Below are 18,476 nucleotides of genomic sequence, written 5' to 3' on the forward strand. Positions count from 1 at the left end.
AAAATCCAGGAATTTATTCTAGAAGAAGAAGAAGAAGAAGAAGAAGAAGAAGAAGAAGAAGAAGAAGAAGAAGAAGAAGAAGAAGAAGAAGAAGAAGAAGAAGAAGAGGAGGAGGAGGAGGAGGAGGAGGAGGAGGAGGAATAGTTTGGATTTGATACCCCGCTTTATCACTACCTGAAGGAGTCTCAAAGCGACCAACAATCTCCTTTCCCCTCCTCCCCCACAACAGACACCCTGTGAGGTGGGTGGGGCTGAGAGACTTCAGAGAAGTGTGACTAGTCCAAGGTCACCCAGCAGCTGCATGTGGAGGAGCGGAGACACGAACCGGGTTCCCCAGATTATGAGTCTACCGCTCTTAACCAGTACACCACACTTTATCTGTGTTGCCATCAAACTAGAGTGACTACTACGGTATGTGAATCGTGCCATAATTTATGGGCTGAAATAAAGGACAATTCAAACACTTGTTCTTAATTCATACAATGAAGATCCCTCCCACATCTTGCCATCCCCCAAATTCACTGCAACAGATCTTTCAACACTCTCTCTTCAGTTGCTTCTGGAAAGTAAAGACAGTGAGCAATACTGGGAAAATTTAAATGGAAAGCTAATCAATATCAGTATATAGATATTGTTAAAGGTAAAGGGACCCCTGACCATTAGGTCCAGTCGTGACCGACTCTGGGGTTGCGCGCTCATCTCGCATTATTGGCCGAGGGAGCCGGCGTATAGCTTCCAGGTCATGTGGCCAGCATGACAAAGCCGCTTCTGGCAAACCAGAGCAGCACATGGAAACGCCGTTTACCTTCCCGCTGTAGCGGTTCCTATTTATCTACTTGCATTTTGACGTGCTTTCGAACTGCTAGGTTGGCAAGAGCTGGGACCAAGCAACGGGAGCTCACCCCGTCACAGGGATTCGAACCGCCGACCTTCTGATCAGCAAGCCCTAGGCTCAGTGGTTTAACCACAGCGCATAGATATTGTTAAGTAGAGCTCAATTTTCTCAGTTTTGATTAAGCATGCATGCAGGAGGATAAATGCTACTTTGGGTTGAAAATGAAAACTAAGATAACCTAAGGAAGTTTACAGAAGGAAAGTTTCTCTACCACCAGTTAGTTACCTGTGATCTCTCCAAGTCTGGGAGGGGCTATGTTGAACCATGTGGGATGGGATGTGGAGAGCTGCTAAATAAGCCACATAAATTCTGGGGACATTCTCTCTTTAGGCCAGCAGCACCCCACCATGCCCCATTACTCTTTGTTCAGCAGCAGCCCCCTATGTTCTGCAGAGTCTTGGGGGGCAGTTTCAAGGGTTTACACAGTGGGAAAAGAGGGCAGGAAACGTAAGGAAATTGATTTTAAGATCCAAGCATGTGACCCTTAATTGAAAAAGTCTACTTTTAAATAAGGGAATTGACAGAATCTGGGGGAAAGTTGTTTGTTTTTGAAGTAAAGATAAAAGTCTATATGGCCTCCAAGACACAGAAGGCAAGACAGAGTAAGCAAAACTATATGGTTAAAATACTGGCAAACCTTTGATATTTGTATAATGGGAATAGATATTGAAACGTAATAACATAGTCCTCTTGTATTCAGACTTAAAAGAAAAGTTTCTGGAAATAATGACCAGATGGCAAATCACCCTAGCCAATCTCAGGAAAATTATCAGCAGATATGACTCTATTTATTCGAAATGCAGGACACATGTTGATGCCCATTATCATTCATGATGGTTATGTCCCATAGCACATAATTTTTGATTTCCTTTTCAATTAAAGTGACCACAAGCTTATATAACTCACTTTCTTTTAGCCTTTGCAATTAGATAGATAGATATGAGGGAGACATTTAATATTATATTAAGGTCAAACAGCTAAGATATTGTGTGTGTGTGTGTGTGTGTGTGTGTGTGTGTATGTGTGTGTGTATAATATATATATATGTATATATATATGTATGCAAAGTGCCAGGAAAAAAATTGAACTCCATGCAGAATTGAACATACATAAATGACCTCCATAACAGCAAAAGTGGACAGTTATGTAAGAGGAAACTGCACACAATTATGTTTATCATCCTTCATTAGTTACTGGAACAGTAAGAACGTTGATATATAACACAAGTTGCGTGCCTTTAGAACTTTGCAGTGTACATAGTTTATGCATGGGGAATTTTTTTTAAAAAAAATCAACAAAACTGAGGTCCATTGACTGGGCCTGTATAGTATCTCATCTACACATCCACAGTTTTGGCATCATCCCCTGGACAGCTAGAATCTCTTACCAAGATCTTAATAGACTGCTCCCAGCAAAGATGTGCAACTAAGGTATCAAAACTCCCTATAGAATCCCAGGTGTTTTACTTAAACAGATGTCCGTTGGGTCACAAAAATATCCTTTCTTCTGTCTCTTGGCCAATGTTTGCAGCAAGCTCCTCCCGAAATTCTGTCTGCTGTCTTCTGGGAGTTGGTCTGGCAACACTACATCACCTCCAACACAACTGGGTTTACTTCCAGCCATCCTGCAGAGCTGGCAATGACTATGCAGTGCAGCTTCTGACAGTGAAAAGATATTCCATGAACAAAAATCTTTTGCATCTAAGCATGCATACACATATATGTATATATATTCCACTTCCTTGATTTTGTTTATCCTTTCTCTGGTTAGGTCTGGGTTTTCTGAGGCCAATAATTATTTCTAAATGGATAATCACGTGACTATCTTAACTCATGAAAGACATCACACACAATCAGCATCTTTCCCCCTGTATGTGTCTATTCATGTCATTGCTCCAGGGTAGCTATTTCGCTCGATTTCTTAACATTTTATTTAGCAAACAAATCACACATCCCAGTCAAATGCCACTGATTTACGTCATGTAGAAACAGATCTGAAGAAGCATAGGCAAAATAAGAGCAAACAGATGTTTGCAAACCAACCACTGTGCTAATGGAGGTAATATGGCAGCGTTTCAGAAACAAAACATATTATATACAGTACTGAGTTGGCCAGCAGAGTTTTAAGCGCAGCTGCATAACTCTGGCAAGAGACAGAGCATTTCAAACTGCTATGTGGCATTATTCAATAGCAAGTGAAAAAATTACAATTATCTGATGCATAAATTGTGTCCTAACAGAAAATCGAACTATGACATTATACACCGAGGAAGTAATTTTAAAGCTGCTACCTGCTACCTAAAAAAAAAAAGCATAAAGTGGTAGATAGGGAAGAAACGAGTACTGATCTCTATATCTTGCAACCACATTATAAATCATGCCCCAGTGTTTGAAAAATGCTATTAAGTAGGGCAGCAATATGTTTGTTGTTGTTTAGTCGTTTAGTCGTGTCCGACTCTTCGTGACCCCATGGACCATAGCACGCCAGGCACTCCTGTCTTGCACTGCCTCCCGCAGTTTGGTCAAACTCATGTTCGTAGCTTCGAGAACACTGTCCAACCACCTTGTCCTCTGACGTCCCCTTCTCCTAGTGCCCTCAATCTTTCCCAACATCAGGGTCTTTTCCAAGGATTCTTCTCTTCTCATGAGGTGGCCAAAGTATTGGAGCCTCAGCTTCACGATCTGTCCTTCCAGGGAGCACTCAGGGCTGATTTCCTTAAGAATGGATAGGTTTGATGGATAGGGCAGCAATATGTTTGTCTACAAATACCAGCTTTTAGGTTGAATACAACCCTAGATTAGGAATGGGGAGGACATTTGGTTCAGTTCATCATTAAAGGTGAATTAACCTAATTCACACTTCCTAAAACAATTTGAGAAGTGAAACACACTCATCCTTTGAAACCTGCATTTCTCCAAATTTTGCAATGCAAAATGTCCGAGCTCCAGGACATTCGGGATCCGAGGTACAACTGTATTTCCATCTAAAAAGTGCCCCCTGCAATACTCATCCTATTCAGAGTATAAAATTAACTAACTGCAGTACTGCAGCTTTCCCATAAACAGCAATAGCTACAAAGAATAGAGGTTCACGGCCTGGCACATAAACAAAAATCTCAACCAGTCATATGTTAAAGCTCAGTCTGTCATATCAAAGAGATTTTCTCTCCCTTCAGCCTTGCCTCATGTTTAGACAACTATAAAGACGGTGCCTCAAGTGCCTACATGAACTCAGGAGGTCTGTTGGGACATGGCACCAGAATGCTTCATATTCTTTTTGCTAGGGTAGCTTTCAACAATAGTGCTGCATTTCATATTTCACAAAGATTGAGTCAGAAATCAGAGAACCCAATGCCTCGTGATCAGAAATCAATTTATAAAACTAGATTGCAATTCTGCTCCACAGATTATATTGCAAGTTGAAAGCTGCCTTTCTATCAGAACTATTAAAAAATATTAATGTTTTAGTACTTAGATGAATCTTACTTTAAAATATATATTACCCAAGGCTTATGGAGGAAAGCTATAGGGTTAGCACAGTTTAAGAAACTGCATTCCCATAATACTCTGTATTATGGCTAGTTGCCTTCCTCAGAATGAATATAATAATAATCTCGTGACCTTAATTCCTTCTGAGACAGATCAGGCTGTTATATTATTTTTTTCCTAAAGCTACTGGTTTAGGCAAAGTGGTCAGGAAAATGCTGGTATTAAGGTACATTACAGTATCAGGTTTCCCTAAAGCACAACATAAAATATGGCTCTCTGTATGGGCCCACATTATTTCTGATCAAAATCACAATTATCACCTTCATTTATCAATATGGCATGGATATTGCATGCCTTAGATGCACATATTTTGGCTTATAAGCAGTATACAAATTATTTTAAAATCATCTATGACTTCGCCACCCAGGCTCTGCCCATCAGCTTGCCCCTGATAGGGCATATTCAAACTTCAGGAGGGCAACCCGTCAGGGAAGTGCCCCAATGGCCAGCTGCCATGGCAAAGTCATCTTCTCCCCCTGGGGATGTGAGGGGTTGCCTCACTGGGCCACAGCCTCTGCCCACCTCTGGACTAGTTAAGCAGCCATTCTCATACCCCTGGTCAGATACTGTATAGGCGTTTTACTAAGACTCTATAGTCTTAAACCCAGAGAACTGCAGCTAACAGTTAAAGGGACACGGCAGGAACTTGCAAAAGAGGAAGCAACAAGTAATTCACACTTCATTATTTCACCAGTGCAATGTAAGATGCAGGAGAGCAAGGCAGACATTCCATGAAGGGAGATGCCCAAACTCCAGAGGTGGAAAAACTCCATCTTTCGCACATTATTGCAAAAAATGAGAAAGGAGAGTGTTTATCGGATCTTGCCATTTTGAACAACTCACAAAAGAGTGCAAAGTTTCTGTCCTATATAGATGTAGAAACTGGAGAATATTACTATAGTTCAAAAGAATTAAAAAAACACCAACCCACTGAAATAATTACTTTTTCCCCCCAATCATCTTAATTTCTAGCCCACTTAAGACACCTAGTGGCTAAACATTTGTCAGACATTGCACGACTGACCAAACGTACTTCTAGATATGGCTCTGTACATAAATAGCAAAGCATTATTCCTACTATAATTTCATTAATATCCCACTTTCATTAAAATATGTACAAGAAATCAATTTTAAAGGATACCGCACACAATAAAGCACATCTTAAAAATGAACTATAACAATAAAACAACCGGTTTTGACAAAAGCTGTTAAAATGAATAGCAACAGATACATAATGAGAGTCCTGAAAAAGTCTGTCTAAATAAAATGATTTTTTTTCTGCTTGCCTAAATTCAGACAGCAAGAAGAGCCAAGACATATTTCTACAGAAGCTATGCAAGGTTCCTGGATGCCACAACAGAAGAGGCTCTTTCCTGGCTACTTACTTGCATTCCATAAGAGCTAGTGGTACCCAAAGGAGTGTCCTTGTAGGGTAACTGAAGTTCCACACAGGTACCTATGGAGCAATGCCATTCCTAGGATATTCTGGTCCCGAACTGTTTCAGGATTTAAAAATGTGAGAGCAAGCACACTCACCTGAGCCTAGAAGAAAACTAGTAATTGGTGAAGCTGAGAAAGCACTGGTGTTATATGGCCTGAACAGGCAGCTTCCATCATTGCCACCCCAGCTGTGTGCTAATTCAGCTGAAGCTTCCAGACAATTTTCAGAAGCAGCTCCACTCAAGGCCCATTGCATCAAACTAAAACTAAGTCTGGGTTTTCTTTCAGGACAGGATACATTCTGAGTATAAGATGATTCATAAAAAAACCCAGCTTGTGGCCACTGCCATCATAACTGAGCATCCAGGTCTCGGAAGTTAAGAAACCCCCATTTCCATCCTTATTTCTTCAGGAGGTGTGCAGAAAAAGGCTGGAGACCTCATTCAGAATCATCACAACCCTCAATCAACATTTGATTAGAGGGGTTGTTGGTTTTTTACAATTAAGCAGTATACAAATTCTGTTAAATATATGCAATACTTGCAAAGCCACCAGCAGACTCCATTGCAACTACACACAATACTGTGGACAGGGATGCTTGGAGATGTAGTCCAATAACATCTAGAGAGCCACAGGTTTTCTACCATTGTTGTACTGAGCCAAAGGGGTATACCTAACACTGTCAGCGCAGCACACCCGATTTTTGCCACTCCACCCTAGCTACTGTAGCCTTCTCTGCCATGTTCTAGAATCTAGAGGCTCCCCAAACCTCAGTAGAAGTTTTGAGGGTATCACCTTCCACAAACAGAACTGATTTCCACTAAGGCAAAGACATCATTGGATACAACCACAAGTGATTATGGTATGCTGTGAGGTCATGCTCTCAAAGGTATCATTTCCCACTCAATCATATTTTCAGTAATTAAAAAATTGTTCTCCGTGGATTTTTTAAAATGTTTCCTGTGAAGCCAAGATCCTCAAGATGTTGAAGATCCTCGATTCCAGGTGAATATGTCAATGGTGGCTTCCAGTTAGTGTAACAAAGCATGATTTATCAACATTTCTCTTTAGCAACTAATAGGAATTGGATTGTTTAATATGGATTTGGATTATTTTATTGTATTTTGTGTCAATTTCATTGGAAACCTACTTGCACTGTTGTGCACTGCCATGGAATCATTGATGAAGGATTGTATAGAAATGTCTTACATAAATAAAACATTTTACATTAATCATTTTGGAGCACAATAAAAACCAACCCAGAAACGCAGGGGTCCCCAGACTACGGCCCGGGGGCCGGATGCGGCCCAATTGGCCTGCCAATCCGGCCCGCGATGACGCCCGCCGCCCGCTCTTATGGCGCGCAGGCTCTTCTGGGTCGGAAAAAAGCGCCGAAAATCCTTTGTGCGCATGCGTATGGGCCTCTCCCGACCCGGAAGAGGTCATTTCTGGTGCACTTCCGGGTCGGGGGAGGCCCATACGCATGTGCACAACGGATTTTTGGCGCTTTTTCCACCCTGGAAGCGTGCTGCTGCGCCAGTAAGCGCCCGTGCGCATGCGCACAGGCGCGCGCTCCCCCGTCCTCTGGCCCGCCGCGCGATCGGCGCGGTGGGAACCGGCCCAAACGCCGGTAAGTCTGGGGACCCCTGCAGAAACGCATGAAGTACATTTACAGTTAGGAAACTTCTAGTTCTCAGGTTCCAGATTTTTTACTGCAGACAAATTCCATTGTAATAAATGGCATTGTACAAACAAAGAGGTTGAAATCAGAAACACATTACTGCGCATAGTTATTATATTTGGTGGTCAGCAATCCATCAGCTTTGCGTGTAATCCCAATATTACTTTCATATACTGCCCTAGACAAAAGATCCATTTATTTTATTTGTTCAATGCCTATGAATGCACATCAATTGGGGGGACGCATAGCCAGTCACAATTTCATTTCATTTCCAAAGACAACTAAGTCACACCGCTCCTCTGCAGAAACTCTTAAAAGAAAATACAGCATTAATTCATTCATTCTGAATTGCAGGAGTTTATTAATGCTAGATAGATAGATATTTATGAATATGACTTAGATTAATAATTACATTTAAATTGCTCTTGTCCTTTATTCTGAATTTTTATTTTAAACTCCACAGGTATCATGAAGCTTCCAGTTCTGTTGCCTAGTTATTATATAGGCATTCATAGACAGAAAAATCCTTAGTGGTAAGAAAGGGAACGTTGTGACAATGCTAATACTACCAACTGCTTAACAGATACTACTTTTCAGGAATATTAACACTGTATTTTCTTTTCTCAGCACTTCATGGAATCAAAGCCTACAATACAGTTAATGTGGTTCTTCAAGGCTTATAATTAAATCTTAGAGAGAAAGAAAACGTATCACACTATTAAAAGCCCTGCACCTGTTTTGGAATAGTTTTTTTTGTATGCCACTTGGTGCTCTAGAAAGAAAACAGTTAAAGAATCCCTTTCGCTCACAACTCTCCCGACACTTCAGTCAGTCTACATAGCCCCAAAATATTTAGAAATAGTTGCTACTTGTTTTTTCTGCATGCAAGTAGTAGGAAATGCTGTGCAGCAGAAAAAGGATACCGATGCTTGTTCTCCAAGACTGGGATTTTTTACTTTTCTCCAGATTCAAGGAAAATTCCCTTGGAATTCCAAACCGAAAGATGCAATGTCCAAATCATTGTCTTTGTCTGGCAATTTCACATGTTATCCTCCTCCCCCCCCCCCTTCAGATGCCATATCTAAGATAAGAAAGTTTGTTGTCTCTTTGGAAAAGAAAGTGCAGCATAATTAGAAGCGCATGGGGTGCCAGATAAGCCAGAACAACTGATTGCCCACACAGCTGGTGCTGAGCACAACCACTATAAACTGTCTGGAGATATTTATAACACACACAAGCCATTCTAGTATTTTTTTTTAAAAAAAATCACAGCTGTAAGAAAAGAACTAGACAATCTGATATTTCCCTCCTCTACTTTGAAAACAAAGATTATACACTAAGCTCAAGTATCTTACCTCTTCCTCCATTATTCTTTTGTGCCAGATGATTCTATTTTCCAGAAGTTCTGTTGTAAAAACTTGATAGGGGTTCTTGTGTGTGTGTTCCTGGTCTGTGTTGTTTCTCTTAGGACCAGCTGAACGGTTTTGTAGTCAGTTTGATTCAGGAAGCTGTGCTCTGTCCAGCCTACCAATCACTCCCACTTTGCAGGGTGTGGGCTGCTTGCTTACTTGTCTCTCTAGACAGCTTAAACACCAGCCGGGCTGATTTAAGTCTAACAGGTTTCCTTATATACATAACTGTAAATTGCATTCCTGGAAGGGAGAAGACAGAGAAGAATAGGTAACTTAAAACTATTTTCAGTTAACTCAAGAAATGCCAAATGAGTTAATAAAATGCAATTTGCTTGGAAGCCACTACAAAATGGGTAAAACTTTGGAAGTGTGCCTTAGGGTGATGGATATTACTGCATTACATTAAACATTAGAGTAGACCCACTGAAATCAAGTAAGCATTGATTTCAATGGGTCTCCTTGATGAGTAAAACTACTATTGATTACCTACAGACATTAAACAAATGTGCCTCTTTCAATAAATAGTTTTCAGTTAGTAGGGGAGATGACATATCATGAGATAAAGCATCCACTACAAAAAAAGAAAGAAAAAAAGAATGCTCTTATAAAAACAACTTCAAAACTAATTTTCTATTGGATTATGTGTAATTAAACATGCTTGTAAGTGTTAAGACCATATCCTGCACCACCTTCCCCCGTGCCAATGCTTCCTCTGCTGTTTTGGTCTCCCCCCCCATTTTTAAACCTTGCTTTTTAAACTTAGAGCCAGCCAGAAGTCTGACGTATGAAGTGCAGCTACAATGTGCGGGTTTCAGCAAATTGTACTACACCCTGAAGCACCTCATTGCAAAGCTTGGGCGAATTTATGCAAAAACTGAAGTCCACCATGGTATGTAGAGAAATTGCCCAATCCATGTAGGAAGCTACTGTACATGAATATGTCAGCAGATTAATATTTCACCAGATGTAGCATTCAACCATTTAAAGTGCCTTCCATGTGTTTGCTGTAGTGCATGGGTAGGCAAACTAAGGCCCGGGGACCGGATCCGGCCCAATCGCCTTCTAAATCCGGCCCGTGGACGGTCTGGGGATCAGCGTGTTTTTGTGTTTTTACATGAGTAGAATGTGTCCTTTTATTTAAAATGCGTCTCTGAGGCATAAGAATTTGTTCTTTTCCCTCCTCCAAAATATAGTTCGGCCCCCCACAAGGTCCGAGGGATAGTGGACCGGCCCCCTGCCATAGCTGTCAAGTTTTCCTTTTCTCATGAGGAATCTTATTCAGCATAAGGGAATTTCCCTTTTAAAAAGGGAGAACTTGACAGCTATGCCCCCTGCTGAAAAAGTTTGCTGGCCCCTGCTGGCCCCTCTTTTCTTCCATCTACCCCTCCCCCCTGCCCTGTGTGGATATTTTGGTGATTTAGATTAGTGAAAGATTGATTCAAGCCTTGCCCCAGGCAAGTCACTATCTGCAGGCTTCAGTTGTCCATCTGCTCTGTAGGAGAGAACAACAATGGGACACTCAAAGGAAACAAAATAGTGGGTGAAATGCTGGCAATGAGAGAACAGCTGGAGGAGGTATGATGATGGGAACATCTTGGGGGGGAAAGTTGAGAGTGCTCAGAGGTCAGCCTCTCTTTCTGCTGCAGCATTAGCCCATGACTCAGGAGATGCACCAGTGACAGAGACATGTTCTGACATGTGGTGACCTAAAAGGACCAGCGAAGCCTCTCTGTGCAAAAGTTTCTCTCTTACTGCCTCTGTTCTTTTCTCAAGTGGGAAGATATCAAATCTCAATATCAACGCATTATGATGCACTTCACCCAAACACTATCTTTAGTACATTTTCATGGATGCTATACTTAGCTATCATTTCCTCTTCCTCGAAGATATTAATATTTGGCTTTCACGGTGCAGAAGGAGCCCCAAGGCTAAGCTTCTGGAAGAAGAAAAAACTAAAACTAAATAAATAATCAATGCCAGCAATATATATATGTATATGTATGATGAAGGAAACAATAGAAGAGGAAGTTGAAGCTTGACCAGGGAATGCACTATCTGCACAAACACATTACTCTGCATTAAAGAAGAGTCAGTTTAGATTAGATAGAGAAAAGCTTCCTAATCAGAACAACGAGGCAGTGATGGAATACCATGCCAAAAGAAGCCACAGACAGAACGGAAATGCTAACAGAAAGATTAGATAGTGCCTTGAAAAAAAAAGAAGGCAGACACCAGATAAACCTTTGTTGTTTAACTTCATGCATGCACACACCACAGTCTTCTCAGTGTTTGTTCCTCATTGTTGTTAATTAAATGACGGGTCCGGTCCTGAAACCACATACTTCACTCTGTCAGAAGTCCTTAGTTAGAAGGTCCACTGAGATAAATTTCTTTATAACATCTATCACATACAATAAACAAGTTCTCCCAAATGGGCTGGAATGTATCTCAGATAATGTCACATTCAGAGATTTTATTTCTGCCACATCCCACCATCAAACAAGAATGTGGGAAACCTTAACAAATTAGCCCATAGACTCATTTATTTATAGAAGAAGAAGAAAAAATCTCAGTCTTTCTCTCTATGAACTGGAGCAGAAAAGAGTCTGATTTCAGGCCATCTACAACTAGTATTTTTAGCTGTATTATAACACACACACACACACACACACACACACACACACACACACACACACACAAATGGTCTGCTTGTTTGATCAAAAAGGGTGGGCGGCATTGTTTCTGCACTCATTAATGGTGACAGGCAGACCAGACACATCCTGTCGACAATGGGTACTTGGAAAAATTAATTGATTTCAGGTATCCAGCAGATGCCCTGATTTAATTATTCTGAAGACAATCCAACCTGAATCAGATGCAATCTAGGCCCAGTTGTGTCCCCGATGATGTCATCTGAACTGTGAAATGGTCTAGTGCCTTCCCATCAAGTTTGGAGGCCATCATCATCATCATCATCATCATCATCATCATCATCATCATCATTACACACACCCTCTGCATTAGTTACCGGAGATGATGGGCATGTGCAACATCCAATTGAACACCAGTGTACAAAGCCTTCTTTGCGTAATGGGAGCCTCCTCATTTCCCCACTTCTCATTACTTTCTGGAGGCAGGAACAAACCTTTCTGGTAATGCCAAGGCTGCAGGTTCAATCCCCGTATGGGGAAGATGCAGGAGGTTGGACCCCAGGGTCCCCTCCAACTCTACAATTCTATGATTCCACAAGGTGGAGTTTGGGTATCCAGATCCATTTTGAGTATGTGGCCTTGCCGAAACAAGTCCAAATGAACACAGAACATGAACCATGCAGCTACATAAGAACATGACTCATTCCCAAAATATAATATTGTTCTTGAATCTTCCCACCACATTTCCCATCCTCTCCTGCCACACCAGTGTGGCGCACCACACCCTATGAGAACCACTGAGTTAGTTGGACAAGGATACAATGGTTATTCATCTATGGCACTGCTTATCCCGTAGACTTAATCTCAGTGTAAGTGATCTGAACGGCACATGTGATGTGCATAATACAGTTGCACAATTAAAACCATCATAAAAAAATTATGTGACAGCATGCAAAGACAACATCTAATATCCAACATACCAATGCTATGTGAAAGACAGTATTGTCTTGTGAGTCAAGCAATTAGCAGGATAAAGCAACACCAAGACAAGAAAACTTTCCTACCAGTTGCTGTGCGCATCATGCACATCAAATTTTATTGTTTGTCTTGTGATCAGAAGCAAAGCCGATCTCTAGAATCCATAAAACAGTATTTCTGTTCAGTGGTGCCCTACTCTGTTATTATTAAATGGGCAAATAAAGCAATTTGCCAACACCCTGGGGCCCTGGGTGTCCGAGCACCCACAAAATTCCCCATGAAGGGGCCGGGCACTCACAAATTTTGGTGCCAGGCACCCATGGTCACGGGGAAATGTTGGCACTCCTGATTTGTAATAAGTTAGTTCTGAAAAGTACAATCCCATAAAATACAGTAAATCGCCACTGTTTCTCATGACTTTTCTTCAGCACCGTGTAATGGCGTGTGGGGTTCAATTTTAGAAAGACTGCAAATAGGCAAGTCAACAACCCCCACTAGAATTATTTTTGTGGAGATCTATGCCTGAATTGCTGGTAATCTTAAGTATAAAGGACTATACTTGAGCTTGCCAATAAAAATGAAAGCACTGCCGGTGGGAACTCAGTTCAAGAAACAGGGAACACTCCAGGCAGTCATATCTATTCCTACATAAAAGTTTCATTTCTAATCCCATTTTTTTAACACCTCCTTATTTCATGCACAAAAAGTGAAGGATTAAATAAAATTACTTCCTTTTAATCAGAGTAGATTGGACTTCGTGACCTGAACAGGTTTATGCTTGTATGCAAACATTTTACTGTCAGCACCATATGCCTCAGGCTTTGAGAACAGACAATACCCATGGAAAGTTGGGTAAGCTATCCTGAGAAAATTGGAAGCAGAAACAAGTAAGTGTTAGTTTGATAGCATAACTGGCCTTAATAAAGCTAAGCGTACACACCCACCTCTTCCTTCCACTACACATTTTGCTTGAACAGTAGAGGAAAGCAGAAAGCAGATCTTCACCAGTAAAGGAAAATATTATACCTCAGGAAATTTAGAAATCCAAGTGTATACATGTATAGTTAACTATTCCAAAGCCTTAATCAGCAATAGGTTATTTTGGAGTGAATTTGAAGAAGAATGAAGGTTAGTACCACTGATTAATCCTTTAAAGTGGACTATTAGCAGGTCCCATGGTCATTGCAATCAGGGCCGTCTTAAGCACCTTTGGCGCCCTGGCGTCGTGGTGCCACGGATCCCCCCGCCACCCCGTTTTACAGCGCGATGGGCGGGCGGGCGGGCTCAGCACGCAGCGCGGCCACCGAGGGCGCTGCTGCGTGGCGGGCGGGCTTAGCGCGCAGTGCTGCTGCCGATGGCGCCGCTGCGCGGCAGAGCGGCCGGCGGCCGGGCGCAGCTGCGTGGCGCCCCCCCACCCAGCCTGGCCGTAGAGCTGGCCCTGATTGCAATATTCTCTCCAGACACGTGTCTTCCTTTAGGAGACACAACTGCAGGTCTTGATTTGGAGTTCCAAATACTGCTCCTATCCCCAACAACAACTGAATCATAAGGAACCTTCTTTGAAATTAGGTAGATTAATGACCTTCAGAAACATAATCTAGAGCTGAAATTTAGTCTGTGTTTCCTATACTTTCAGCAGAGTGTCCTGTTTAACTTTTGCCATGAAAAAAGAAGAATAAAAGACTGGTGATAGAACAAGCTATGATGTGTAATTATATGTTGTTCAAATGGTTCATGGTTTGTTCCCAAAGGATATTTGAGCTGCAATTTTTTTTCTTGGTTTCCATGGGACAGACCTCAAATCCTAAGGAATCCTAGTCAAGATATATGTCATACTTGAGGCTTCTGATTATTTCCAGAAAAGGAAAAGGCAATTACAACTTTTCAAGCACTGCAATCATATTTTCCATCAGAAGGGAAGATGGACTATAAGGAATAGGAATTGATTATTTGCGAAGTTAATATTCTGGCATTCTGAGTGGGGTGGAGTTTTAGTTTGTGAAAGGGCATGAAATGGGATTTTGTTTGAAGCATTGGCCCTGAGTCTTCGTTTAGGTTTGAAAGGGATTTCCAACCTAGCTAAACTAGCTGTGTTGGAATGATGCAAACATATCATCTTGAGCTATCCAAATATATTTCACCAAACTGACCACTGCTCAACCAGTGTTTTGGTCACCTCCAGATTGGATTAGGGCACTGTGCTATAGGTGAGGCTGCCTTTGAGGCTGCCCTGGAAGCTCCAGCCATTGCATAATGTGGCAGCTCAATCGTTTGCTGGTATGAATGGAACCACTGTAATTCATTGCCTCCAGTACCCATCCTGATCAGTCAATTCTGGAGGATACAATGGCCAAGTTTCAAAAACTGCTGTAAGTGTATAGCAGGGTCACACTCATCAATCCCTCTCCTGGTACAGGTTACTAACCAGGGCAGCCAAGGCCAATTCAGTCAATCAGCGTCACCCAAGATGACTTGCAGTTTGTACTGTAAAAATAAAGGGACCCCTAACCATTAGGTCCAGTCATGACTGACTCTGGGTTTGTGGCGCTCATCTCGCGTTATTGGCCGAGGGAGCCGGTGTACAGCTTCCGGGTCATGTGGCCAGCATGTAGCGGTACCTATTTATCTACTTGCACTTTGACGTGCTTTCGAACTGCTAGGTTGGCAGGAGCTGGGACCAAGCAACGGGAGCTCACCCCGTCGTGGGGATTCGAACCACCGACCTTCTGATCGGCAAGCCCTAGGCTCTGTGGTTTAACCCACAGCACCACTTTGTACTACTTTCTACTTATTCCAGGCCTTCCACTGTCTTTGTATGCAATCCAGACTCAATGTTAGTCACCTGAATCTGAATCCTCATAAGGCTTTAGTAACAATAGTTGGCACGTACAGAAATATACTATCATTTAAACATTAAAAAGTTTGAATCTCAGCATGCTTGCATATGTGAACGTTTCTAGAGTAATTGCCTAAAGTAGGACTAAGTTGCAATTACTTGGATCAAGGATCCCTGAAGACCAAGTATGCTTCAAAAATCCTTCAGCATAAGAAACCTGGTTTTCTGTTTCTGTATCCCACAATTATAAGGCAAGAGTTCCACCCACCACATGCTTCCGTAGACACAGAGATGGTCCATCTTCTTCTAAAAGAATACATTGGCTGGCTTTAGAAACCACTACTGGGTGGAGTGGATGTTGTCTTCCATTTGCCCTGGAATAGATGTCAGCTTTTGGCTTGAAAACTTTCTCAGTATTTCACCCAAGCATTTCTGCTTGAGGGCCTTCTAAATTCCACTTGGCCCATTTTAGGGTTTGCTGTTTTGTGTCAATGTATCAGTGCAGCATACATCGGCATAGCAATGACTGAATGCAATACGTTTCTCCCCACAGACTTAGTTCAAAGCTACATTAAATACCCTCCCCTATTTCCTAGTTCATCATCTTTTAAAACTATCTCTGTGACTTTCTCTCTCTCCACTTGTCTCCTACTTCCAAACTTATTGAACCATAGCCCTAATTTGTCATGGCCCAATGGACCACGGGGGAAAAAGTTTGTCCTACCAGTCCTAACTGCTGTCCTCTATCTCTAGAACCTCATATTTATTTAACACATGACTTCAAAATTTACACCTAAAAATGATTTTGCTTTCTCTTCCAAAATGAGACATGAAACTGTATAGTTAGACTTGAGTCGCCTTGTGTGGTTACTGGATGAGCATTTGAAAACTCCTCTTTGATTAGCCTTTTCCTTCCCACACCTACCTCTGGTGAGTAAAGAAGGAAGTGGTGGTTGCGATCTTAGTAAACACACATCCACAATGTCATTGGGCACGTGTGAATACACCCCTGGTTTATAACAAAATATTCTTCCATTCGTGACATAGGTCTGTAGAATTTATTCCTTTTTCTCTTTGCTCAAGCCTATGTATATTTAATTGATTGTGATTTTTTTTTAAATGGAATTTAGGTGAATTATTTGCCCACCCTTTCCCCAATTCCCCCTCTCTCACACACACATACACACTCATTGTATTATGAATTCATATATGCACAATTTTTAAGTGCTTATATAATCTGACAAAGCCAAGAAATTTGTAGCTTATACAACATACCACATATGAGCCTACTAAAATCTGACTAAAAGGCGGGGGGCGGGGGGAGGAAAGATTGTTAGTGGAAAGGAATGGTATACATGCTTCATTTTCTGCGACATCTAAACAAGTGGATACAGAGCCGTGTGTGAATTTAACTTCTACATAGCACATTTTCTATTATTGAAAATGTATATTCTGATTTCCTTCCTTTTTTTCTCTCTTAAAAATAAACAGAGCACTTTTCCTTCCTGCAACTCTATTAAATTCCAGATACTTACCTCAACGCAGAACAATGAATGGAGATTTAAACAAAAGCATTAAGTGGGAAGGAAAGCAGTAAGAAAAGAAAGGCAGCTTTATAATTCAAGGAAAGGGAAAGTCTCAGATTTCTTTCTTTGTTTTGAATCTGAGATTAATCACCTAAGGAATGAATGCATATGTTTAATTAGGAATGTCACATTGTTGATTACCACCACAGAAAACCCAAATACCCTGACCTAGATTCTTTACAATGTACATCAGCATGAGGCTGCTGACTTTAGTGGAGGAGCTATGCAGATTTAGAAGGCCCCCCTTCTCTCTCTCTCTCTCTCTCTCTCTCTCTCTCTGTGTGTGTGTGTGTATCAGCCTTCCAGGTAAGTCAGCAAAGTTTTAAGTCTTTGCCATTATTGTTTATTGCAGCCTTGCAAAATTGAAAAGCTAATCTGCACTCTAATGTGACAAGAAGCCCTTATGGATTTATGCATGCAATGCATTTCCTGACTTTTCTAAGCACAGCCACAGCATTGGCATGAGATAACCATGCAGCAACAATCCTTAGCCCTGTGATTTCTTACAAAAGAAAATGCACATAGTTTTCCCAGTTATGAAGGAAAATATGATTTCTCTCTATGCTTTTGTAATGGCTGTGTGGCAGAGAGAAGATTGACAGGTGTAGGTATTCTCTTCACCATGTTGGAGCCATCAGAAACAAAGAGTGCCAAATCATTCTTCCTGACAATGCACAGCACAGAGTAGTGGCGTTTCTCAGGTTAGTTCACACAGGTTGTTTTCTTCATTTGATCACTTATGTAAAGAATATGCTGAAACTACAAACTACAACTAGTAATTTGGCCTGAAGCACCAGTCTCCTGAGGTGTTGTAGGTGTTCAAACCTTTGGATCAAAGAAATGAAATGGAGTAAAGAGGCAAAGGTGAGGGAAAATGACAGACCCCACCCACTTCTGCATTCACTTGTAGTAACAACTCTCGAGCAGCCTAAAATACGTCTCTGGATCATGGTCCCATGTGTGAACAAGAAAATCTAGAAGTCACTTCATTGGTTGTTGGAATGACGAAACTGCTTTGCACACTGGAAGGTGGTAAGGAAAGGTATTGGGGGAGGTTATGCCCTCCTACCTGCTTAGGAAAGAAATATCCTGGAGCTGAATAAAATAAGCATAGGAAACTGCCTCATAGTGAGTAAGGATGCTACACTGCCTGGAAGCTGGTTTCTCGGGTTTCAGACAGGCAGGTATTCCCAGTCCTACCTGGAGATGCCAGGTGCCCTTTGCGTGCAAAGCAGATATCCTACCCAGGGCCAGCCCAACAAATTATGGCACCTGAGGAAGACCCCAAAATGGCACACCCAACCCTCCACCAGGAAAGAAAGGGAACAAATATTGATATCAGGATCTGCTGTCTCATGAGTGGGCCTGCCCTGATCCTACCACTGAGGGCCTTCCCTAAATTTGAGTACTTTCTCTTTTTAGGCTATTTAGGACCTGAACCACATTTCT

General features: G+C 41.6%; 1 protein-coding gene across 1 annotated transcript in view; it reads right to left on the reverse strand.

Moving 5' to 3' along the window:
- Nucleotides 1-9,058, reverse strand: part of MID1 (midline 1) — a 205,073-nt gene extending 196,015 nt beyond the window's left edge. Inside the window, exon 1 of the mRNA XM_035114514.3 lies at nucleotides 8,920-9,058. The gene's annotated coding sequence lies outside the window, so the exon portion shown is untranslated. The remainder of the gene's footprint in view (nucleotides 1-8,919) is intronic.
- Nucleotides 9,059-18,476: the final 9,418 nt, after the last annotated feature.

This window comes from Zootoca vivipara, chromosome 4, assembly GCF_965207765.1.
Source record: "Zootoca vivipara chromosome 4, rZooViv2.hap1.1, whole genome shotgun sequence".
NCBI lineage: Eukaryota > Metazoa > Chordata > Lepidosauria > Squamata > Lacertidae > Zootoca > Zootoca vivipara.